We start from the raw sequence: 24,915 nt of genomic DNA, 5'->3' as shown, positions 1-24,915 counted from the left end.
TGAGACGACTGGCCTCGGAGTTGAGTTGGTCAATGGCGTCTTCCCAAGTAGGTAAAGAATTATTCAAGATGGAGGCTATAGTGTCGAATTCCTTGGGAAGGCCCTTAACGAGATGGAGTACTCTTTGTTGATCGTTCATGGGAAAATCTAGGGCATATAGTTGGTCGGTTAAGTCACGTATCTTTTGACAATACGCATCAAGTGAAGGCATGGAAGCTAAGGTAAGGTTGGCTAGTTCATGTTGTAGGGCTTGGGATCGGGGTCCTTTGTTGTTTCTAAAGAGGTGTTTTACCCGTAACCAAGCTTCTAAGGCTGTGGATTCATCGGCCATGACGCGGACAAGTAGATCATCCGAGAGAGTACCATAGATCCATTGTAAAACAATGAAGTCAATGGTCTCCCATGAAGCAAACTCGGCAGATTCCTTATCGGGTGACGGCGAACCGTCGATGTGACAAAGAACATTGTAACCTTTTGCATGGAGAGTAAATAGTTTAACCCATAAGGAATATGAAACTTTTGTACCATCAAGGATACGTACCTTATGTTGAATGTTTGATACCGTATAAACTGGGTGAAGTGATTTGTGAGTGGTTGCTTCATTGGATGAAGAAGGAGCTTTGTCGGCCATGGGAAGAATGGAGGGTTGAAAGAGCCGATCGAGATCTGGCAAGAAGGGATGGGACGGCAATGGTTTGATCGAAAACAAATCCTAGAAAGCCTGATACCATGTAAGGTAATGTAAACCCTTAAACCCCTTGCTTATTTCATTGATCACAATGTGTATATATAGTTACAATGGAATGGGTTAAATACGGAAATAGCTAAATATACATCGAGATAATTACGGAAGGAAATATAGAGAATATACAATAATGGACCGATAATATTGTGGAATATAATTATCGGCTAACAAATACTACGGCAGATACGACGGTTCAGGAGAACAACGTCCAGGACCATTCGCCCAATATTTGAGTGAGTGTGGTATAGTCCCTCAATACACCATGCCGGGAACTCCAAGTCAAAATGGTGTAGCTGAGAGACGAAACCGTACCCTCAAAGACATGGTACGAAGCATGATTAGTCATTCTTCTTTACCAGAGTCACTATGGGGCGATGCCCTAAAAACTGCAGTTTATATATTGAATAGAGTACCAAGTAAAGCGATAACTAAAATCCCTTACGAGTTATGGACAGGCAAAAAACCTAATATTAGGCACTTGCATGTTTGGGGTTGTCCAGCTGAGGCTAGGCCTTACAAGCCTAACGAAAGGAAACTGGACTCGAGGACAATTAGTTGTTATTTTGTTGGTTACTCTGAAAGATCGAGGGGTTATAAATTTTATGATCCCTCAAACAAGGCATTCTTCGAAACAGGGAACGCTAAGTTCATTGAGGATGTTGATTACAGTGGGAGTAGTCAAAATAAAGGAATTGTATTTGAGGAGGAGTATGCAAATACTTCTCCTATAGTCACTACTGACAATGATCAAGTCATAGTACCTCTCATTGTTCAGCCTGTGAATCAAGGTATTTCATCAAATACAATCATACAGACTAATCCTGTAGTAGATGAGGAACCCTTCCCTATACAAGTTGGACAAGCACCTTTGGAAACAGAGGAAGTAACTGGGGAAGTCCCAAATCAACAACCTCAAGTTGAGGAGCCACTTAGAAGATCCACTCGAGAAAGAAGAAAGGCAATTTCTGATGATTACATTGTCTATCTTAATGAGCACGAATATGACTTAGGATTGGAAAACGATCCAACTTCTCTTAATGAAGTCAAAACGAGCTCAAATTGTGAAAAGTGGATTGAGGCCATGAAGGAAGAATTAAAGTCTATGGCTGACAACGATGTTTGGGATCTTGTCGAGTTACCTAAAGGGGCGAGGCCAATTGGTTGCAAATGGATTTTTAAAACCAAAAGAGACTCAAAAGGTAACGTTGAAAGATATAAAGCACGTCTTGTCGCTAAAGGCTTTACACAAAAGGAAGGAGTATACTTCAAAGAGACATTCTCGCCAGTCTCTACGAATGATTCTCTAAGGATTATCATGGCTCTGGTAGCTCATTATGATTTGGAGCTTCACCAAATGGACGTAAAAACAGCGTTTCTTAATGGAAACATTGAAGAAACCAGATATATGATACAACCTGATAATTTTGAGTCGAGTAGCTCAAAACAGCTTGTATGTAAGTTAAAGAAGTCCATTTATGGCTTAAAGCAGACGTCCCGACAATGGTACCGGAAATTTGATGAGGTTATTACCTCCTTTGGCTTTAAGGAAAATATCATTGATCAGTGCATATATCTCAAGATGAGTGGGAGCAAATTCATTATCATGGTGTTGTATGTAGATGATATTCTACTAGCAAGCAGTGATATAGGCATGTTGCATGAAACTAAGGTATTTCTTTCAAATAATTTTGAAATGAAAGACCTTGGAAATGCTTCATTTATTTTGGGTATTCAGATAGACCGAGATCGCTCAAAAGGCATCCTCAGTCTTTCTTAAAAGGCTTATATCGATAAAGTTCTCCAACGCTTTGGCATGGAAAAGTGTTCACCAGGAGACACATCTGTGGCAAAAGGTGATAAATTTAGTTTGCTCCAATGTCCAAAATTGAATCTTGAGAAGAAGGAAATGGAGACGATCCCATACTCGTCTGCAGTTGGGAGTCTTATGTATGCACAGGTCTGTACACGTCCAGATTTGGCCTTTATTGTAGGAATGTTGGACAGATATCTGAGTAACCCAGGTCTAGATCATTGGAAGGCCGTAAAGCAGGTTATGAGATATTTACAGAGGACGAAGGATTACAAGCTCACCTTCAGGAGAAACGATCACCTAGAGATCGTAGGATACTCCGATTCAGATTTTGTTGGATGTATTGATAGTAGAAAATCAACATCCGGATACATTTACATGATGGCTGGAGGAGCTATTTCTTGGAAAAGTGTTAAGCAAACTCTTATAGCCTCTTCAACCATGGAAGCAGAGTTCATAGCTTGCTTTGAAGCATCTAATCATGCTATATGGCTTCGAAATTTTGTCTCTAACTTGAAATTGGTCGATAATATTGAACGACCAATGAAGATTTATTGTGACAATAAGGCAGTCGAGTTGTACTCAAAGAACAACAGAAGTTCTTCGAAGTCTAAGTACATCGAAATAAAGTATCTTGCGGTAAAAGATCGAGTTCAGAATGGTTTAGTGTGCATTGAGCACTTTGACACAAACTCCAATATAGCTGACCCGTTCATTAAAGGTTTACCGCCTAAAGTGTTTTGTGAACATGTGGTCCGTATGGGGATTCTAGGACCCCTTGATATTATTGATTAGTGGGAGTTTATTTGTTCATTTTATTGGATCCTTCAGTTTATGTTCTTTGAACTTAACGGTATTTTGTATTAATCTTGTACAAGTTTTAAGTTTTAATAAAAGTATGTATTTCATCTCAATATTCTGAACTTCAGTACTACAACTTTCTATTGAGGAATCATTTGGAGAAAGTTGGACTCTGTGGAGTCGCTGGATTAGTTGGAAACAGGCATGTATAGATCACATAACATGTAATTTCCAAGCTACACATCCACACTTGATCTATGTTGTTAATTACGTTAGTAATGTGACCATTAAAGGTCTAGTCATGAACAAATGCGACGAACGACGTTTTGATCCTTTGCTAATGTGATTAATGAACCAGATTGGACGTGATATTTCTAAGCTCAGAAATAGTCTTTTATGCGCGCACTAAAGTTTTTCGTATTATATAATTCAGAATCATATAAAATCCAAGTGGGAGATTGTTAGTATTTTTCAATACTAATGATTATGTGGACTTAATATGATGTTCATAATATATAATATGTTGGCTATTTCGATTGAGGGTCCTTAGTGGTCTAATTAATTATTATGTGGACCTATTTAATATCAGTTATATTGTGTGGGGGCATATTATAGATATGCATTGTGTAGAGCCCTTGAGTATTATTACTAAAGAGCCCATCACTGATTGGGAGTTCCGATTCATAAATAGGCAAATCCCTGAACCAGAGAGACATCACTCTGATTTTGTTCTCTTCCCATTAAGACAATATTACTACAGAGATCTCTCTAGGTTTAGAAGATTTTGCTTCATCATCATCATCATGGCTTCTAATGATTCGGGTAAGTAACTCATTTAAATTTCATCTCTTTATTCATCAAATATGACTCCTGAAATGGTTTTCATTGTTAAGAATTGATAACATGTTTGATTCTTGTCTATAATGATGAAAAATCCCAACAAGTTTGACATAAAGTAATGTTGTTTAGAGCGAAAAAATTTCAGCAGAATTTGAAGCAAAGGGATTCACACCATTCAATTCACCATTACTTGAAGTTCCATGGAGGGAAAAAAATTTATCATGAACACTAAAATCAATCTTCCGCCCTTTACTAGAAACCACAAGTGTTTTCTCACTTTTACAAGTCTAGGTTTCGAAAGACCAGAAGAAGTAATTTTGTCATGAACTAAAAGAGGCATAGATGGTGAACTTGAGCTATTATCATCTTGTGTTCTTTCATTTCCATTTTGAATTGATGAATCAAAATCAGAAAGTATAAGACGACAACGATGATGAAGAGATCTCACCTTTAGGATTTGGGTTTTGGAAAGATGATTGGTTTGATTGCATTTATGGATCGTTATAAACTTATAATCAAAATAAACCAACAACAAAAAAAAGACAAAATCGAAAAATTGAAATGAAGTTTGAATTGTTTGCAGAACAATCAAATACCCTATATATTGATGATCAAATGAATAGCACGATTATCTGATTGTTAGGTTTCAGGGGCTGATTGTTGTTCATCGATTTTTTCCATTTTTTTGAAATGATTAACTGTCCATATCCTTTTTCTGGGTGGAGGGACTTAACTCTAAACACAACATAGAAATGGACTGAAGCGTAAAACACCAAAATGCTTTCTTCCGTGATTCTCTGTTTTTGGCGCCACCTGTTGAGTTCCGAGTCGCTTACTTTTGTGTCGCTATAAAAAGGTCGCTCTAAACAATCCGAATCGCTCCCTCTAAACAACATTTCTCTTTGATCTAAAGTATTTAAAACACAAGAACTACACAGGCATTCTTTTTTTTTCTGTTTACATTAGGATAGTATTTTAGATCACAACTATCATCGGCCGATCTCCTTTTTGGTTATAAGTTTGTATTGGCACCAAACAGTCTCCCGGGTATTAGCTAGACCAAATACTATCATGCGATGATCACTATGGTTGATCTCCTTAACGCCCCAAAAGCTATGGGATAACAGATTTTATTGAGTAACGAAATTGAAAATAAGAAAATAGATCCATCATATCCAATTTCTTAAAACTACCAAGCTTACATGAAACAGAAATAATGCAAACATAAATTAAAAAAAAAAAAGGTAAATAATGCAGTACCGGAGAGCATTACGAGTCAATGGACAAAAGACTTTCAGAGAAAGTAGCAAAAAAGCTTTGAGGGCACAATTGTGGAATCAAAGGTGGGATTCCACTTACATCCACTTCTGTCAAACTAAACTTCTTCCAATTGTAACAATAAATAGACACACATTTCTTCTTCCCCATACCCAAAATAGATGATGTTATGAAAATCTTGTCATGTGATCCTACAAAAGTATGAAATTTAACACGATGATCATTTCTCATTTGGAAAGGTAATGTGATTGTACTTACTTCACTCCATCTTCCCTTCTTCTCTCTCCATCTTCCATTCTTCGTACGAGAAAAACTAGTAATACACATTCCATTGATCGTTTCCCCCTCTTTATACTTGTTATCATCTCTACATAAATACATCTTAAACGTTTGATTGTTCAATCGGACTACCATAGCTAAACTCCCATTTACTTCAACTAATTTACCGATACTATCGAATTTGGAATCGTCATCAGGAATCTGAATGTCACGAAGAACAAAATGAGGGATTGTGATTATTCTAAACTTCTCACTTCCTACATCAAATGCCACAATAAAATCTCCTAGCTCAAACGATTTAGTAGGATAATTACCAGGATACCAATAAATAACACCATTAACATAAACATTATCTTTTGTTAGTCCATTTTGTGGGACCTCTTCGATCCTTCTCCATGTGCTGTTATTTTTAATACCTGAGTGCCCAATGGTCAAAACATCACCAAATACATTTGTGTCATCGTCCATCCACACATATAACAATTTGTATTCATTAGTGGAAGGATCAAAACCAAATCCGTAGTAAGAAAAGTCAATACAATGGTTCAACGGAAACCAAGGCGATAGTTCTCCGGTGCTGATATTGCATATACGAGCAACAGGTTTTGTATACTTATCAATGAGGCAGATTAAACCGTTTACAGGTTTTGAAATGGTATGGTAAGAAGGCTTGTTTATCTCTCTTATGGTGTCAACCACTAGTTTCAGTTTTGTGCCCCTACCAGTGGGAACACCATTGTTGTTGTATACTTGTTCTTCTTCAGACATGAGGTCAGCTGTAATGTGCAACTTCTTTTTCCGCGAGTATAAAAAGCGACCAAATTTCCTTAGCTTTCTTTCTTCTTCCTCGGTAGGTGGTAGAGGAAGGACAATAAAAATACGAGGAAGCCTGGTTTTAGAACGGGTGAAGTGTAGATCCATCACTTGTTGATCTTTTTGAATCAAGGAACACCAATTTTTGGAAACCGATTTGAAACGAAAGAGTGACTTAACAGGAAGTCTAGTGAGTATCTCAAATACAAACCAATCATTATTACTATAATTATTACTAATAGTGCTACTAGTAGTACATCTACCGATACCAAAAGAAGTAGAATTTGATGATGATGATGATATATTGCTAGCAGTAGTAGTAATTATACCTCTTCCTCCACCTATATTACCTTTGGAAGTAATCTTTCTTCTACTAACCATATTCTTCTTCTTCATTCTTTTGAAGATGGGGAGGTTAAAAGCGCCACCACCTTTCATCATCTTATTCATACCTAATACTAATCTTCTAGAAACCATCCCCACAACCCACAACCCACAACCCACAACCCACAACCCACAACCCACAACCCACAACCACAACCCACAACCACAACCACAACCACAACCACAACCACAACCACAACCACAACCACAACCACAACCACAACCACAACCACAACCACAACCACAACCACAACCACAAACCTGATTTAATTATGAATATACTAGTACTAGCTATTAGGAAAAGATAGATTGACTAAACACAATAAAGCCCTTGATTTAATTAATTAGGAGAGAACTCATAAAACAAAATACCATCATCATTCACTCACCGGAGTAATGAGTATGAGAACCAACCCAACGGTGTAATAGAACCAATCGCCGGAATAAGAGCAGCAACCCACCGGAGTGAGAGAGAGGGAGAGGGGTTTTTACACGGACATGGAAGGAGCTGATTGATTGATTGATCCTCGTTGGAGTAGTTAATTCCGCCTCCCCTCTCTTATTAGGTTTTCTGAACTGGATCTGACTTTGGGGGGAGGGGTTTTATTGGCCAAGTCCCTTTGTACTTTCCGAATCTAATAAACTCTGCTTTTTAAACGGACGGCTGTGATTTAAAACCACATATCACTGACATCATTGATGACGTCATTGTTTTAAAAGAAAACAGAAATGATACTCATCCCGGTTAATTTCCCGGCCGAAACCCGGTCGGGTGAGTTGGCAAGCCAACTGGGCATGCCATCATGACGTTCGGGATGATTTAACTCGATATTTGATGGAATCTAAAAGTGGTCCCTCATATTATAATGTAATTACTGATAAGGACATTCATAAAACCTAGCTTCAACCCACTTGTCTTTCTCAAAAAATCACGACCAGACCTCTCCTTTCTCAAAACCTAGGGTTTCATCTTACTCAAAAATATCACAATCCAAAACCAAGGTCGTCCAGAGCAAGATTCACCGGAAATCACCCAATAGGTAAGGTTTGTTTGATTTTCTTCTTGCCTCTTCTCATACTTCTTCATTCATTCACTGACTAACTCTCTCACTCTCTCTCTCTCTACAAGTTCGAAGGTTTCAGTAGACTTTCTTTCTCTCTACAAAACGAGGTGAGTCCCATGTCTTATGTCTCTTTGTACAATTTTAAATTTTACGGCAAAAAATTAGGGTAGGTGTATTAATGTTTCTTTTGTGATTGCGCAGTAAAATTCGGCAGGATTGTGATATCTCTTTTGTGATTAGGCAGTCGAAACTAAAAGAGGAGTATCAAATCTCAACTTCTATTGCTGAAGTTGTAAGATTTGCCGATTTTGATGAAGAAATTGATAATTGGTTGAAGGTGTTTGGGTTAGTTTTCTCAACTCTTCCATGACCTAAACCATTTCTAAGAAGTCACTTTCATGAACTTGGTTTAAATATGTTTTGTGATTGTCAACTAATGCCACTGTAATGTTATATACTGTAGTTTAGGTATGATTCAAGAACTAAGTGCAAACTTTTGATGGAAAATCCATCAATGGAGGTCTGTAGTTCAGATATGGTTCAAGAACTAAGTGCAGCCTTTGGACTTCTCTGATAATTAGGTACTGGTAGATATGGTTCAACAACTCTTTTCTAAAACGCAATCTCATAGTCTTTTATCGTGCAGGTCATACGAGGAAATCAAAGTGGAGAGGAGGGAGTCATTCTCTAGGAAGTGCATAATCGTCCGTGCAGCTCGGAGTTGAACTACCTTCACACAAATGAGAGCAATATTGCTGGTGCTTCAACTTTCACTATTATATTATCTATTTTTCCAAACAATGTTTAGGTTTATGTTGTATCAAATTGTTTCTAAACAATGCTCTGTGATCTTAACCTAAAACTTAGGGAAAATATAGTTTAGATATATTAAACTTTAGGCTAATAGTTGTTTAAATTTGTTATTGTTATTGTCAACTTGACTTATGTGACTACAACGTTAAGATGTCCAATACTTCTGTTGTTGCAGGAATAAGGGATGAGAAGGTGATGGTGAGAAATCAGTTAAAACGACAAATAGCTCTGGGTTGTAGTTCATTTGAGGTGGATAGTGGAGTTGTTGAGTTAGTGTTTTCGGACAAAAACTACGCAAAAGGGATAGAATACAGCCTTGAAAGTACAGACTGGTCCGATTTTGTAGAGGAAGAGAGGTCTCATAGCAGCTTGCTTAGTCAGTCTCCATTGTTATTCTTCTTTGAATATATTACCGAACGTATGTATGTTACTCGTATTCCTTGTTAGGTGTTACTATCAACCATTCCATTGTGGGTTATGTTTTTTGGATCTTCATAATAATACAGTAATAGAAGAGTTTGAAATATTATTGTAGTCATTTGAACTAAAATTAACATAAAGCAACTTCAAAAAGAAGAGAAGGTGATCAACTAACATGATTTTGTACAACTCCGGATGAACAGGTTTATTTTAGGAACAACTAACATGAATTCAAATTGGGAGCAGTTAACCCTTAATATTGCATAGTTATTTTCTTCCTGTTTCAGACATAAAAGCATAAATATATCAACCATAAAAGCTCAGCAAATGCAGAATAGATAGATAAAAATATAGATCAAACTTGGACAAATGATACTTTTTTTTTTTGAAATCGACCAATGATACTTTCATGAACAAAAAATCCATCACACAACCTTATCCTTGTCCAAACAAAAAAAACACAAAATGGAATTTCATTAAACACAAAACAAGCTATAAAATCAGCCTCTTCAGTACATTTGGTCCCAATTATTCAAACATTTAGCATCACAAATTCTACATTATTCTTCATTGCCTCCTCGCTGTCATTGGTAACAACAATGGTAGTCGGACCTGGCTCAAGAATTTCGACCAAAAGACTGCCTTAATCTCGAGTACAAGCTTATAGGTTTCATATTGGATGAAGTTGTCACAACAATTAGAACTCAGAAATTCCGAAAATCACTCTTCTAATCATAGAAAAGAATCAAGAAGTTGAGTCTACACTTTCCTCTGCACGCGTCAATTTAGACATCAATTCTGCTGCTAATTACAATTTCGATACAGAATCATGGTAGCAGAGTTCTCTTCTCCAAGAGAAATACTTCCCGCTTTCCATTTTGATTTCCTCACTCCTCCCTGCACAATAAAAGATGAAATATGTACCCCCGTTAAAGTATATATATAGCGATCTTCACAACTATGAATATGAAGAAAAAACCTAACATTTGAAGGAGTTGAAGGAGATGTCCTTCGACCAAGGTGACAATGCGAACAATTTGTCGGATAGGATAATTGATGTGGAAGATCATCAAGTCCGATTGATTTAGGGATCGTAGAGTTGTAGCTAGAGACCAACTACGATCGTCGAATTACGAAGTAATTCGCGGCTAACTTCGATCGGATCCTACAACGGGTTACACATAAGAGTGACAAATTGATCTAGGATATGACTAGTGGGAGTGAGATATAATCATGGGAGTGTCCCATAAACATATCTCATAGGCCTAAAAAGGAATTAGGCAAAGATAGTACAAAAAGGCCAAAAGCAGGGTTTTTGGGCCTAGGCCGATTCGGGCACTTTTAGGGCTCGGATTGGGCTGATTTTTGGAGGGACGTTTCCTTATGTTATGAACATTAAATCTGCCAATTTTGGCTGGGTTTGGACGTCATCTCCTTAGGGAATTGAGAAAATACCAATAGTTGCTATTTTCGACTATTTCCCTAAATCTTATTCTAAAGGGTGTTTTGGGAAACCTAAAAGGAGGTGGATTCTTATTAGGGTTCTATATAAACACTCTTAGGGCAGAGAATAAGGTGTGGAATTTCTCTCTAAGCTTTCTTACTCTACCACATCAAGTAGAGAGGAGAAAGTGAGCTAATTCCCAAGCTATCTTCTAGTCAAGCAAGAAGAAGGTCTTCTTATTATCCAACCACCATTGGTGTGCTAGCTATACAACAAGGTGGGAGATCAAATTGATTGCTCGTGTCCCAAGTAGAGGAGCTACACTTGAAGCTCTTGGTCTTCTTCAATCAATTCAACTAGTTTGAAGGAAAAGCGATTAAGGTAATCCACTATCTCCATTAGATTAATTACTAGTTTTGCATGTGATCCTGGGAATACTAGTGTAGACATTAGATGTCATATTTCCGCTATAAACACTAGTAGAAGGGTATAAAACCCTACAGTGGCGTCAGAGCCTCTTGCTATTAACTAGTTTTTGCTAAGAATCGAACTAGTTCATATTAGATATAATTGATAGTTTGATAAATTGAGTTTATAAAAATATTTTAAAAGTGTTTTAAAACTATTTAAACTCACAATTTGATAATATTGAATGGGATTCAATGAATTTCAAATTAAGAATCAAATTGATGATTAAAAGTGTTTTAAAACTCAATTAGATTGAATTTCGGACTAATCCATGCTTGATTAAGTTGATAGTTATGTTTAAAAGAGTTTTAAACATAAGAAATTGATTGATTTTGAATGGGATTCAAGAATTTTTCAAATAGATTTCAAAATTGTTCTTTGAAAAAGTTTTCAAAAACCTAGACTTTGATCCAAAATTGGTTTGATTAAGAGTTGTTTTCAAGTTTTGGAAACTTTTGAAAAACAAAGATTTTTGGAATTTTAGAAGTGTTCTAAAAAGAAGTGTTTTGAGTTTTGGGAAACTCTCAAAACAAAATTTGGAAATTTTAAAAGTTTCTACAAGTTTTGTAAAAATTTTAGAAGTGTTCTAAAAGATTTCAAAATTTTAAGAAAAGTTTTAAATTTGGAAAATAGCAACTTAGAGTTGCAAAAGAAAAAAAAAAAAAAATTTTTGGAAACTAGGGTTTTGAAAAACCCTAGTGTCCGGCCAGGAAGCTTCCTGGCCGGACCGGGAGCTCCTGGATGCGTCCTCTGGACGCATCCAGAGCAGCTGCTGAGACGCGTCTAGGACGCGACCAGCAGCTGCGACAGAAGCTTCTGGACGCGTCTTGAAGACGCGTCCAGAGCAGCTGTTGGGACGCGTCTTGGAGACGCGACCAGCAGCTGCGGAGGGAGCTTCCTGGACGCGTCTAGGACGCGTCCAGAGCACTCGACCAGACGCGTCTTGGAGACGCGTCTGGGAGGTTCTGGGTGTCTCGGACTAGTCCGAGACACCTAGTGCTGGTCCGGTCCAGCACCAGACACGTCTAGGACGCGTCTGGTACATGGACTAGCGTCCTGGCTCCGGCCAGGACGAGACCAGGCCTTGATAGGTTTCGGCCAGGACATGCCGGCCTATGGGCCGTGCTATGTCCGGACCTTGTCCGAGCCCTTTTTTGGGCTTGGGCCGGGACTTGTCTAGGACTTGTCCCGGGCTTTTTCGAGGCTTTTCGGACCATAAAAAGGAACCATCATTCGAGTGGGAGTTTTTGCCAAAATTTCTTCCGATTCCAACCAAATAATTCCAAAATCAATCCGGGCCATCCAGAAGGCCAAAACGGATTTCTCTTTAAATTGATTTATGAAATCATTAAGAATCGAACCAATGTTTTTCCGAAATTGACCCGGGCTTTCAAAACCCGAAACGGAGTTTTTCTTAAAGATGATTTTAGAAATCATAAAAGATAAAACCGGAACGCACCACTAGTTGAATTCTTCGAATTTAGACTTAAGGTCCGTAATATGACATGTGATGTCAACAAAAGTATCTCCCAAGATAATCATGCATATATAATTCTTAGCCTTGATATATTATATGATTGCATGTGATGTGAATGCGGGAAACTAGTATGGCCATAGATTTATATCTTTATTCTTGTTTTAAGCACGGATGGGTGCATGCTTTGTAATTAATTTTAATTTCAAGTTTATACGATCTGCGAATCGTTAGAGTCTTGTAATTAGAGTTTAGGGTCAATGAGTCCATTGAAGAAAACTCAAGGATGGAATCCAAAGGCGAGTGGGAGAAATCAATGGAGGTTCAAGGATGGAGATCTAGACGAACCAAAAGGCGAAACAAGAAGAAAACCAAAGGAGATTAGATCTTCTAGGTTAGGGGCCATACTAGGATCCATGTCTGCTTGATTTACTTTCTCGCGCGCATTTACTTACTTATTTACGCTTTATGTCGTGGATGTTAGTTAGGCTAAATAGTTCACTATAACAAACGCCAGACTAGCGTAAAAGTCCCCAAAAGTAATCTTGAGTAATCGCCTATCCAGATTAAGACACTCGTTGCGCCCTTGTTCGAGGAAGGTGGGTCGGCCTTCGCAGAGTACCTCCTCTACCTTGGGACAATGCGGGTAGGTCTATAGAAGAGGCCTACACGTCTAAATGGTTCTACTCAACGAGATCAGCAAGAGAGTCTTGGATACTCGAGGCAAAAGGATAGATTAGTCATTCATTAATGAAATCTATCAACCAAGAGTCATAAGGTATGATCAGTGAAGTAGTTCACTCACCCGGAACGACGGAGTCAAAGGGTAGGGCCTTCGTCCGCTTTACTCCGAAGAACTGGGGTCTTGGAATCACTTATTCAATCGGGGACGATTTTTATTGAATAATGTGGGAAAACTAAGTTTTTCAAAATGATAACGAGTTTAAAACTTTGCCATTTCTTTTATGTAGATGACAAAAGATATTTTCAACTTCCGCTCACTTCTCGACAAGGAGAAGCTAAATGAGCACAACTTCCTTGACTGGGAGAGGAACCTGGGAATAGTTCTCAGGATGGAAGGAAAGCAACATGTACTAGAAACTCCAATTCCTGTATTGGATGATAATTCGACTAAAGAAGAGATAGATGAAGAAAGGAGTGTGCGGAAAAAGGCAGAGCCTGTAACTTGCTTAATGCTAGCAACCATGGAACCGACTCTGCAAGAGCAGTTCATAGACATGGATGCTTACTCCATGATGCGACAACTTCGGGAAATGTTCCAGAAACAGTCGAGATTGGAGAGGTTTGAAACCTCTAAAGCAATTATGGACATGCGCCTTGAAAAGGGAAAACCAGTTGGGCCTCATGTTCGTCAAATGATCAGGCTCATGGGCAAGCTGGCTAAACTAGGTTTCCCTTATAGCCAACAGACGGCTACCGACACTATCCTTCACTCCCTCCATAGTGGTTTTAATCAGTTTAAGATGAACTACAACATGAATGGATGGGATAAAACGTTGGAGGAACTTCATTCTATGCTTCTAACAGCCGAAAAGGACGTCGCTATAATGGAGACTAAGAAGGACGTTCTTATGGTACAAAAGGACAAAGGGTTCAAGAAAGGTGGAAAACAGAAGAAGAAAACCGCGTCAAAAGGAAAAGGCAAACGAGTTGCCAAACCTAAAGACAAAGGTCCTCCTCCTGACACCAAATGTTTCTACTGTGATGGCAAAGGCCACTGGAAAAGAAACTGCCCTAAGTTCTTGGAGGACAAAAGGAATGGAACAGTGGCTTCCAATTCAGGTATAAACAGTTAACTTATCAAATACTGTAAAATTCCCAAACCTAGGTATATGATACCTAAAATTGCCCTATCATTGTGAATGTACAGGCGCAGCTGGGAACTGAGTATTTGGCTAAAGAAGACAAGATCCAAGAGGGAGCAGAAGCCTCGACTGCTAAGGATGCTGAAAGGGATCGAAGTCTACTTTAGGCACTATTCTAGATTAATAGTTTTTCTAGTTTTTTAACATCATCTCTGTACTAAGTATTACGGAGAATCAATAAAGAACTTTATTTCTAAATTGGGATGTTAATAAGTGCTAGATTTAACAAACTATACCAAAAGATTCTAAACTTGGTCAAAAACCTATAAGATAGGTTCATCGGAAAGGGATGAGGACAACAGGTCCACTATAACCAAAACATGAATCAAACTGACAAGAAAGAAAGTCTTGAGTCAGAAACAGAAATTGATCTTCAAACGTACTTCTAACCTATCCATATTTGGAGTGTCCAAAAGGATTAAGATGAAGAACACGAATCAAACTCTATCCTCCAAAATCCATTAGTCTAGACATAGCTTCTCACAAAACTACCAAAGTCCGTCTAAGCTTGTAAAGGCATTACAAAATTAGCTAAAGTCTGACGCAATTTCTTTAGAAGAAATTTGGGCTTTTTCCACAAGCAATCAAGAGAACAAAGTGTTTGTTGCTCATGATAGTATTCTTCTAATAATTAGCGCACCTAGTAATCTGGGAGAAAAACACTAATTATTACAAGAATAAGTGGGAGAAAAGTACAAGTCGATTTAATTCGATCATGAGAAAAATCATGGAGTTTCATGAAGAACAATCATGAAACTTGTACAAGACGATTAAATTCGACCAAGAGCAACAAACTGCGACTCCTTGGAAAAGGAAAGGTTAAAGATATGATCTTGTAAACCCACCGCACAAAAGCGAATGTCATTCGCAGGAGAACTCTCAAAGCGAGTGAAAGTGTCTCTAAAGGAATATCTCAAAGTAGTTGAGATAACTCCAAATTGTTGTTCAAAAGCCCTGAAAGGTCAAAATAAAATCTTAAAGACTCAGAAAATAAAGGTTATTTCTGAAGAGATAAAAGACCTGCGCAGAAACGGAAACTGACTCTAGATTTTGGCTAGAAGCCAAAATCATCGTGGAATCCATATCTCGTCAAGACATGAAGCTTGATAATTTAAGTCAACAGAAGACCTAAATTGGTTTTCCAAAATAGAAAACTGAGAAGGATGGAAACATTCATGTTTCCCGAAACGAGACAAGAAGAATAAAGATTCTTCCAATCAAGTTATGTCCACAAGCATGCTTAAGAAATCTATCGACGGATTAAAAGCACGCAAGAGTTAGAATCTTCGATTCAAAAGGCAATCAAAGAAGTTTGATTCCTGAGGAATGAAGAAAATCTTGAATCACGAAATTTCAAGAAGGTAAGTGGGAGTAAACAAACCTTCCGGGTCCGTATGCAGAGTACATACAAAAGATTGAGTACGACATAAGGTGTTGTATAACAGTAACGAACTGACTCAATAAAGGACCACACACAAAAGGATAAAATGCCATTTTGGGCATCTGAAGATCTATAAGCATAGATCAAAAGGATGATAGGATTAGAGAGACTCAGTACGCTGAGATGCTTGAGATCCGAAACAGAAAATCTAAGACTCGGAAAGTCTAAAAGAATTTCGACCCAAAAACTCATGACAGAGGGCGTTGCAAAAATCGGAGTCTGAAAAGACACCGATGAGCTAGCACGCATGAGAGAGACATTTATGTTCGAAAACATAAAGTCAATCATGTTGGACATGATTAGCATTTAAACATCCGAATTCGGATTGGAAAACCGAAACACTACTTAGTACATCCTAGAAGGCTAAAGGATGAAGTAGTACAAAATTGAACATGTCATCGTAGCAAACTTTCAGACATGGAAGGAAAGTAGGCTAAAAGTGTTTAAGCCGGGAACTGTTGCAAATACTACATAAAGAATTAAAAGCCTTAACTCTAGTAAAAGTTATTAGAAATTATCAAGGTTGAAGATAACCGTCTTCAAATTAATTGATAATTAGCAAAGTTTAAAACCGACTACCACGGTAGTCAAACTGAACTGTCACCTAAGACATAGTATGAGATTCATACACAGTCTAAGGCATGAGGTATAATTTTAAACCTCGACGAGTAAAACTGAGTGGGTAAAAAGAGTTTTACGGAAGAGGCTCAGATTTACAACTCTCGTTATCAGAAATAATAAGAATTATTTCACCAGTCGTCTAAACTTGGTTTAGTGTTTAAACGACAGTCCATCGATAATAAAACGTTCCGAATAGGTTTGTCAGATACGTGATCTGATGAATGAAACCCTATTAAGTGAACTTGGAATAATTATTATCAAAAATCCCTGGTCCAGGTCATTGCATGGACAACAATGACTCACGAAGACTAGCACGGGAGTCGATGGGATAGCGCAGTTTCATGGGCTATATGAATAGTATATTCTATTCGACTACGTGGTTGTGTAAAAGGTTTATACACTGGATAACCCTCAAATGAGAAGTACATCACTCGTGATGAACGTCAATACTTCTCATAAAGACAATTGGAGAGATTCCTCAAAACATGAGTGCTCCACTCATCTTATGTAAGGAATGCCCGACTTTGGTTCCGTTAAATGCCGCGCCGTAAAAGGAGGTTATAAAGACGGATACTGGGAAGGACAGGATAGACATGAAGTTAAGTGGGAGCGCAAGAATGGATTGTGTCACCCTAATCACATTAGGTACAAAGTGTCTCAAGGCCACTTGATGAGTAGCAACTGAAAATGCGTGGCCGCGCTCAAACGGATTAAAGTTAATCGTTTGTCTTTTACAGTTGTACTCGGATATCAAGAAAGTCTGAATGACGTGACGTATCAGATGGGATACTAAATTGACACGGGAATCGAGGCATTGCACTTGTTCTAAGTCCAAGTGGGAGTCTGAAGGAGTTGAAGGAGATGTCCTTCGACCAAGGTGACAATGCGAACAATTTGTCGGATAGGATAATTGATGTGGAAGATCATCAAGTCCGATTGATTTAGGGATCGTAGAGTTGTAGCTAGAGACCAACTACGATCGTCGAATTACGAAGTAATTCGCGGCTAACTTCGATCGGATCCTACAACGGGTTACACATAAGAGTGACAAATTGATCTAGGATATGACTAGTGGGAGTGAGATATAATCATGGGAGTGTCCCATAAACATATCTCATAGGCCTAAAAAGGAATTAGGCAAAGATAGTACAAAAAGGCCAAAAGCAGGGTTTTTGGGCCTAGGCCGATTCGGGCACTTTTAGGGCTCGGATTGGGCTGATTTTTGGAGGGACGTTTCCTTATGTTATGAACATTAAATCTGCCAATTTTGGCTGGGTTTGGACGTCATCTCCTTAGGGAATTGAGAAAATACCAATAGTTGCTATTTTCGACTATTTCCCTAAATCTTATTCTAAAGGGTGTTTTGGGAAACCTAAAAGGAGGTGGATTCTTATTAGGGTTCTATATAAACACTCTTAGGGCAGAGAATAAGGTGTGGAATTTCTCTCTAAGCTTTCTTACTCTACCACATCAAGTAGAGAGGAGAAAGTGAGCTAATTCCCAAGCTATCTTCTAGTCAAGCAAGAAGAAGGTCTTCTTATTATCCAACCACCATTGGTGTGCTAGCTATACAACAAGGTGGGAGATCAAATTGATTGCTCGTGTCCCAAGTAGAGGAGCTACACTTGAAGCTCTTGGTCTTCTTCAATCAATTCAACTAGTTTGAAGGAAAAGCGATTAAGGTAATCCACTATCTCCATTAGATTAATTACTAGTTTTGCATGTGATCCTGGGAATACTAGTGTAGACATTAGATGTCATATTTCCGCTATAAACACTAGTAGAAGGGTATAAAACCCTACAACATTTTCAACACCTTGGCATATTGTACTTTTTAAGTGGTTCATTCGTACTTACAATGGAAAATGGAGCACATGAGTGGAAATGGCATGCCAAGATGCCCGGAAACTTTGTTGTTAGAACAACTTATAAAGTCATGTAAGCATGTTAGGTACCTAAGTCGGGTGGTTTACCGAAACTTTTGAAGCTTAGGTTTCGACATAATTTGAAATGTTCTCTTCCTATTTTTGTTCAAATGGGATGAAAAAACTCTCTTGGGTACTGCAGGATCTGATGGGAACTACATTTTGCGCGACAAGTATATTAATGCCAAAACCATGGCAGATGATGTACATTGGAACACCAATTTAAAATACCCATTTGAACTCTACTTAAGAACTCTGGTTCAGATAATTAGAACTTCGATTCAATTCAAAATACCCATTAGAACTCAATTCACATAATTAGAACATCAATTCAATTCAAAATACTCATTAGAACTCTATTTCAGATAATTAGAACATCAATTCAATTCAAAATACCTATTAGAACATCAGATAAGATTAAGCTCAACAACAAGAACAATTAGGTCTTCAAAATCACTAATTTTACAATCATAAGTGAATACAACAATGAGTAGAAGTAATGGCACAATTTTTGCACAAGAGAGGGAGATACAGAGAGAGCGACAGAACCTGGAACAAACTTGTTGAAGAAAATACTTGTTGATTAAACCCACCGACCTGCTTAGTTAGAACTTGTTAAAGTCGAATGCAGAACACCCTAAGTTGGATTCGTACTTTGGATGAAAACCCTAAAGTTATTTTAGTTAAGTTTTGTCCATTCTGCTTAGATAGGTTTTGAACCTTACTGGATCTTAGTTGGCTGTTGATTTTAGAGCAAAAATCGAGTTGAAATCGAGGTTGAATGGCTGGAGAGTTTGCCCGAGCTCGAGTGAAGATGTGATTTTGCCCTAGTTGCTTTTGGTCGATTGGTTGATGAGTAGTGAGTTCTGACCAAAGAAAATTTGCCCTAGTTTTGGTTCCATCCTCAACTCAAAATGATTAAAACTTGAGGGACTAAATCGAAAACTCGAAAAACTACTCTTTCCCTCTTAACCACGTCATGATGGCATGCCCGGTTGGCTTGCCAACTCACCCGGCCGGGTTTCCGCCGGGAAATTAGCCGGGATGAGTATCATTTCTGAAAAGAAAAACATCCTCTTAAGGAAATAACTAAATTTCGGATTTACATGAGAAATCTTAGGTGGGCAAAATTCTTTGGGTGCGTGGGTATATAGCCCAAAATAATGTTCAAAAAGGATTTAGGGTCCAATCTTCCCAAAAATAGATTTTTAGTCCTTTTGCTCTTGGGACTAAAAACCCTTAATATATATTACATAATTCCTTCCATGTCCCAGTCGTTTTTCGCGGAATTTTAATATATGGGGCCGGACAAAAATTTCAAACGGTTTAATGTACCTTGATTTTAGGATAAATGTAGGAAAAAACGGATAGATTCTCACAAAATTTTCTCTCTCTTCTATAATCCGTTTAGAAACAAAATCTAAACTTTTGCAAATCAATTTTCTCTCTCTTCTTTACAGATTTAATATGAAGATTTATTAGCCAAAAATATGGAGATTTATTAGAAACAAATGGATAGAAACAAATCATAATTTCTCTCTCCTCTAAACAGATTTGGAAATCAATTTTTCTTTTTCCTATTATCCGAATCAATCAGAAACCAAAATCCTAACCAAAACCAAAACGTCATCACCACGGATATTTCCAAATCAATTTTTTCTCTCTTCTTTACAGATTTGGAAACCAAATCAATTTTTTCTATTTTACTATGTAAATTTTTTTTCGATTCAAAACAATTTTCTCTCACTTAAGTTTTAGATTTGGAAATAGTATATAATCTAGGATCAATTTAACGTGATTTGGGGGTTAATATACAAAACATATATGTCACTTTCTCTCACTTAACTTTTAGTTTTGGACATAGTATATTTTTCTGGGAACATTAAAGCAGCATTTGTTTTCGTTTTTACTCATACATAAATACTCATCGAATACAAATTATGAAATAAATACGTAAATTATGTATTATTTATGACGAATAAACCATCATTTGTCAAGTGTACAACGTAATTTATCAAATGTATTTGGGTCTTGTTCAGTAAATTACACATAATTTCTTTTACATTACACATAATTTCTTTTACATTACACATAATTTCTTTTACATAACACATCGTTTACATTCTGTTACAAAAAAACGTACAAAATCTTCTTTGGTTCAATAATGGTGCCCATCCATGTTGCCCTATTGCTTGGAATGCTAATGGAGGGGGCCGAATATGAGGTTTTTCCAAGGAATCATGATCAAGATCCATTCAAGTGTGCATTTCTTATGAAATATTTCAAGGAGCCAATCAAAAAGTCAAGTAACAAGAACAAGGGTATTTCAAGTTTGATTTGCTTATTTTGATTTGATGATTCTGCCTGGAACTCCATCTGTGATAACAAATGGAGAGAGATTAATACATATAAATTATATAAAAAAGTATATTATTTACAATAAATTACATGAATATTTTCGTAAATTATATGTAATTTATTTCAAAGTACACGGGATTTACATAGATAAGCGAAATTGTTCTAATAATGAAACGAGTACTGTTTTTGAGATTAAAGCATAATTAATGTTCCATATAATATTCATGATATTCGTGATAAAGAATATATAATTTGTCAGAAAATACATATATCATGTTCTCATTTTGAAAAACATCGTACGGGAGATGTTTGCATAATTTACTATAAATTATGGTAATTTATGATAAAGTACATGTACTGCTAATTCTGTTATGAGGAACCGTACGAAAAAACCACGTTTCATAAATCCGTACGGATTGAAAACCAAATCTGAAGAAAAAGTACGAATATCATTAGGTTTAAACTACATATCTAAAGATATCTGATATGATGATTGATTGCAACAATAAGTATACTCGATTTATAGGAATTAGTAATGAAGGATTATCTCATCAATATCGAAATCATTAAAGAAACTTTTAGAGAGAGAAATACAATAATAACATACTCGGTTTGAAACAGAATCATTAAAGAAGAATTTTGTTTACCTGATTAACAATTAAGAAACTGATTTTGAAAAACTCTAATGAATATGAAACGATTTTTTTGTTTTAATGGAAGGTTTTCAGTAGATTAAGATGTAGAGAAAGAGAATCAACTACTATAAACTGAAATAGAATCACAAAAACTTATAAATTGATTTATGTTTTACCTGATTAACTTGATATGAAGAGACATAAATGGAAATGGAGTTCTGATCTGGTGTATTGGATTAGAAGACGAATGTTTGAAAAACAATCTAATGAAGATGAAACAAGATTTCTGAGTTTAATGGAGGTTTTGTTATGTGAATCGGATTTAGAGAGAGAGAATAAAGAGGTTTCGGTTACTGAAAATAATGAATCACGTTTCTTTGTTTAGAAACGTGATTGGAGAGGGAATGTGGGAGATAAAAATGGAAGAAGATCTTTATGGATTTTGAAGATAAATCAGTTATAATATATATTTCTTTGTTTAAAAACGTGATTGGAGAGAGAATGTGGGAGATAAAAATGGAAGAAGATCTTTATAGATTTTGAAGATAAATCAGTTATAATATATGAGGAAGGTTAGATTAGGAATTATGATTTATTTGGTATTATAGGGATTTGTGTTTTTTCTCTAGATGACACCAAATGGACTAGATATCCATTTATATTATTTTTTTGGTTTTGAAATCCTTTATAGAACTAGAGAAGACTAAATGTCTTATTAGGGCCCGTTTTTTTTGCTATAAACCCAAAAATTCAAATTCTTTTGTTACGTATGTGGTAAGGCCAGCGCTTTGGGGAAAGCTAAATAGTTTCCGGGGTGTGAAATTTTAAAGGGAATATGCAAAATTTTGAAAAGTTTCCGGGGAAACATATTTTATGGGGAATATGGTTCAAAATAAAAAACTCTCCCCCTCACCTCCCTCCACCTCACCTCACCTCCCTCCACCTCACCTCACCTCCCTCCACCTCATCTTCTCTCTCTCTTCTCCGATAGGTCGCCGGCCGGGAAATTTTTCCGGCCGGCGACCATGAAATTTTTTTTTTTTCTCTCACATCTCTCTCTCTCTCTCTAAACTCCGGCGAAGGGGGTTTCCCTTCGCCGGAGTTCCGGTCTGTTCTTCGGTCTGTTGAAGAAAGACCGGAACTCCGGCGAAGGGAAAGATGAGTTTATAGGTATTTCCGATTGTTATCATTTATTTCTAAGGTATTAGTTTTACTCTGATTGGATAATCTAAAGGAAAGGCCAAACTGATATCTATTTTGTTCTTTCAGATCTTGGGCTCCAAGGCTGTACTGAGCATGTTTGGAAGGATACAATTATATATCTTGACAGTGATGATCCAATTATGATTGGCCGTGCTTATGGAAGGGTAAGCCGAGAGCTGCTATTCGAAGAGTTACTAAAAAGGTATACTGGATTTTCCTTAATTGGTGTACGAATGCATTTCATCGTCCTGGATTTTCCTAAATCGGTCCAAGAATGGAATTCTTCCTATTATGTCCTGTATGTGTCTAGAGTCGGGTGTTTCATATCTGAACTCTAAAGTGGAAAAGATTATTGAAGCTACAGAAGGACATAGTCTTGTAGCTTGTGAGTCTGGGAGTGTTATACCTTTCAGGTATTTGTATTCTAAATCTCAAGATTGAAGACTATGGCCATTCGCATTACAAAAGTTTATGAGGAGGTATTTTTTTAAGGCCAGCGCTTTGGGGAAAGCTAAATATTTTCTGGGGTGTGAAATTCTAAAAGGAATATGTAGAATTTTAAAAATTTTCCGGGAAAATAAATTTTAAGGAGAAATAAAAAAAAAACACTCCACCTTACCTCACTCTCTCTCCACCTCACCTCTCTCTCTCCACTTCACCTCTCTGTCTTCTCCGACAGGTCGGCGGCCGGAAAATTTTCCGGCCGGCGACCTGTCGGAGAAGAGAGAGAGTGGTGGGGAGAGAGAATATGAGGTGGAGACAGAGAATATGAGGTGGAGAGAGAGAGAGCTGAGGTGGATAAGCTATTTTGAAATCAAAATGCTTGTTATCAAATCAAAATGAGGTAAATCTTCCATTGTTTTTCAAATCAAAATGCTTGTTATCAACTTATCATTTATTTATTCCATTTGATACAGGGCTTCGAGAAAGACCATAAGCCCGTTAAATACCCGAGCCGGAAAGTTCTTATGGCCCGACATGTGTCCTGTCCGAAAGGAGAAGTACCTGTGTGCTGTGTGTACCCTGCCTGAGCCAACACCCACCCCTAATTTGACCACATTATGCGATTCTTGAAATTCTCTTTTCTCTTTGGTATTCCAGATTGTATATAATATGCCGATGTACTTTGAAATGACAGTGGTAAAATAATTGCTCTAATGGTTCATGATGTTCGAGGCTCTTGAATATAAAGCACCGACCAGATTTGGTATATAATGGACTTCTTTAAGTACTAAGTCTCTAGACTTAACAAAATATTCGGGTGATTTCTCGATTTTGTAGTAGTATTGTAACTACTAATGTTTAGCTGGTTTTTAATTTTCTTAGCCACATTCGTCACCGGAATGGTCTTATATACCTGTTGGTGGTCCCCAGTGGCGTGGCCGAGAATCCGGAGGCCCGGTGTGAAAAAAAAATTGGGGCCCTTTTATACTATTATGTGAAGGATAAAATAATTTTTCATATCCCCTAGAAAACAAATTCAAAACTATATCAATTATAATTTCTTAAAATTTTTGACGATCAAACTAACCATATTAACTATGTACTTCCTTTACTTTCATGAGAAAAATGATTGCATCAAATATGTTAATTTGACAAAACATCATCATATGATAAAATCGCTTAATTATTAAACAAGACATATCAAGTTAATTATACAATGACAACATTGGGCATTGTGTCTATTATATAGTACATTATAACTACCGACGAGACCCTCAAACTTCAGGACTCATTATTTGGTCAAAATAAGCTTTGGGAAATGATGTAACAAATTTTCGAGATAGTATGGATCTCTTGTTATGTACCCAAAAAACTATTCTTAAAAATAAGCTTTCAATTGAGTGTTACAACATTATTGATTAAGAAAGGAAGAAGTTTTTCATAAAAATAATATTTAAGAAAGATAATATAGTTAGTTTTCTTTTCACATTAGACTAATATTACTGACCTAATAATTCATTTTTTTTTTTTTATATAAGATATAATAAACAAATAATAGAACTTATTAACTTAATGTATTTTTTCCTTGTGAAGGAGATCATATGATATCTGATTGTCCATTCAATATTTATGTTAAGCTTTGATAACATTTAAGAAAATAGAAAAGAACCATTTAAAAAGAAAGGGAGAATGAGATATGTGAGTAGACTCACCATGAATATCAGATGAGTTATAACTATTTCTTTTGTAAAGAGAAGTGTTATTGTTTT

At 36.9% G+C, this 24,915-nt stretch overlaps 2 long non-coding RNA genes and 1 pseudogene across 4 annotated transcripts; 2 read left to right on the top strand and 1 right to left on the bottom strand.

Annotated features, from left to right (window-relative positions):
- The first annotated feature begins 2,558 nt into the window (after nt 1-2,558).
- LOC147540703 (secreted RxLR effector protein 161 pseudogene) lies at nt 2,559-3,350 on the top strand (annotated as a pseudogene).
- Nucleotides 3,351-7,840: 4,490 nt separating this feature from the next.
- Nucleotides 7,841-9,351, top strand: LOC147540702 (uncharacterized). Of its 3 annotated transcripts, none has more exons than XR_015225024.1 (5): nt 7,841-7,990; nt 8,080-8,121; nt 8,216-8,359; nt 8,661-8,772; nt 9,003-9,351. It is a non-coding gene; the product is annotated as an uncharacterized LOC147540702 (long non-coding RNA). The 3 variants fall into 3 exon arrangements; XR_015225023.1 differs by having other exon boundaries at nt 7,882-7,990; nt 8,216-8,595; XR_015225025.1 differs by having other exon boundaries at nt 7,927-7,995; nt 8,216-8,595.
- A 353-nt stretch (nt 9,352-9,704) lies between these two features.
- LOC147540701 (uncharacterized) lies at nt 9,705-19,360 on the bottom strand. The gene is made up of 2 exons (XR_015225022.1): nt 19,056-19,360; nt 9,705-10,144 (listed from the first exon to the last, which is right to left on the bottom strand). It is a non-coding gene; the product is annotated as an uncharacterized LOC147540701 (long non-coding RNA).
- Nucleotides 19,361-24,915: the final 5,555 nt, after the last annotated feature.

The sequence above is a fragment of the Eschscholzia californica genome, unplaced genomic scaffold, assembly GCF_041429995.1.
Source record: "Eschscholzia californica isolate CP2 unplaced genomic scaffold, dmEscCali1.0.p SCAF_5, whole genome shotgun sequence".
Lineage (NCBI taxonomy): Eukaryota > Viridiplantae > Streptophyta > Magnoliopsida > Ranunculales > Papaveraceae > Eschscholzia > Eschscholzia californica.
This window is presented reverse-complemented; position numbering and strand designations above follow the sequence as displayed.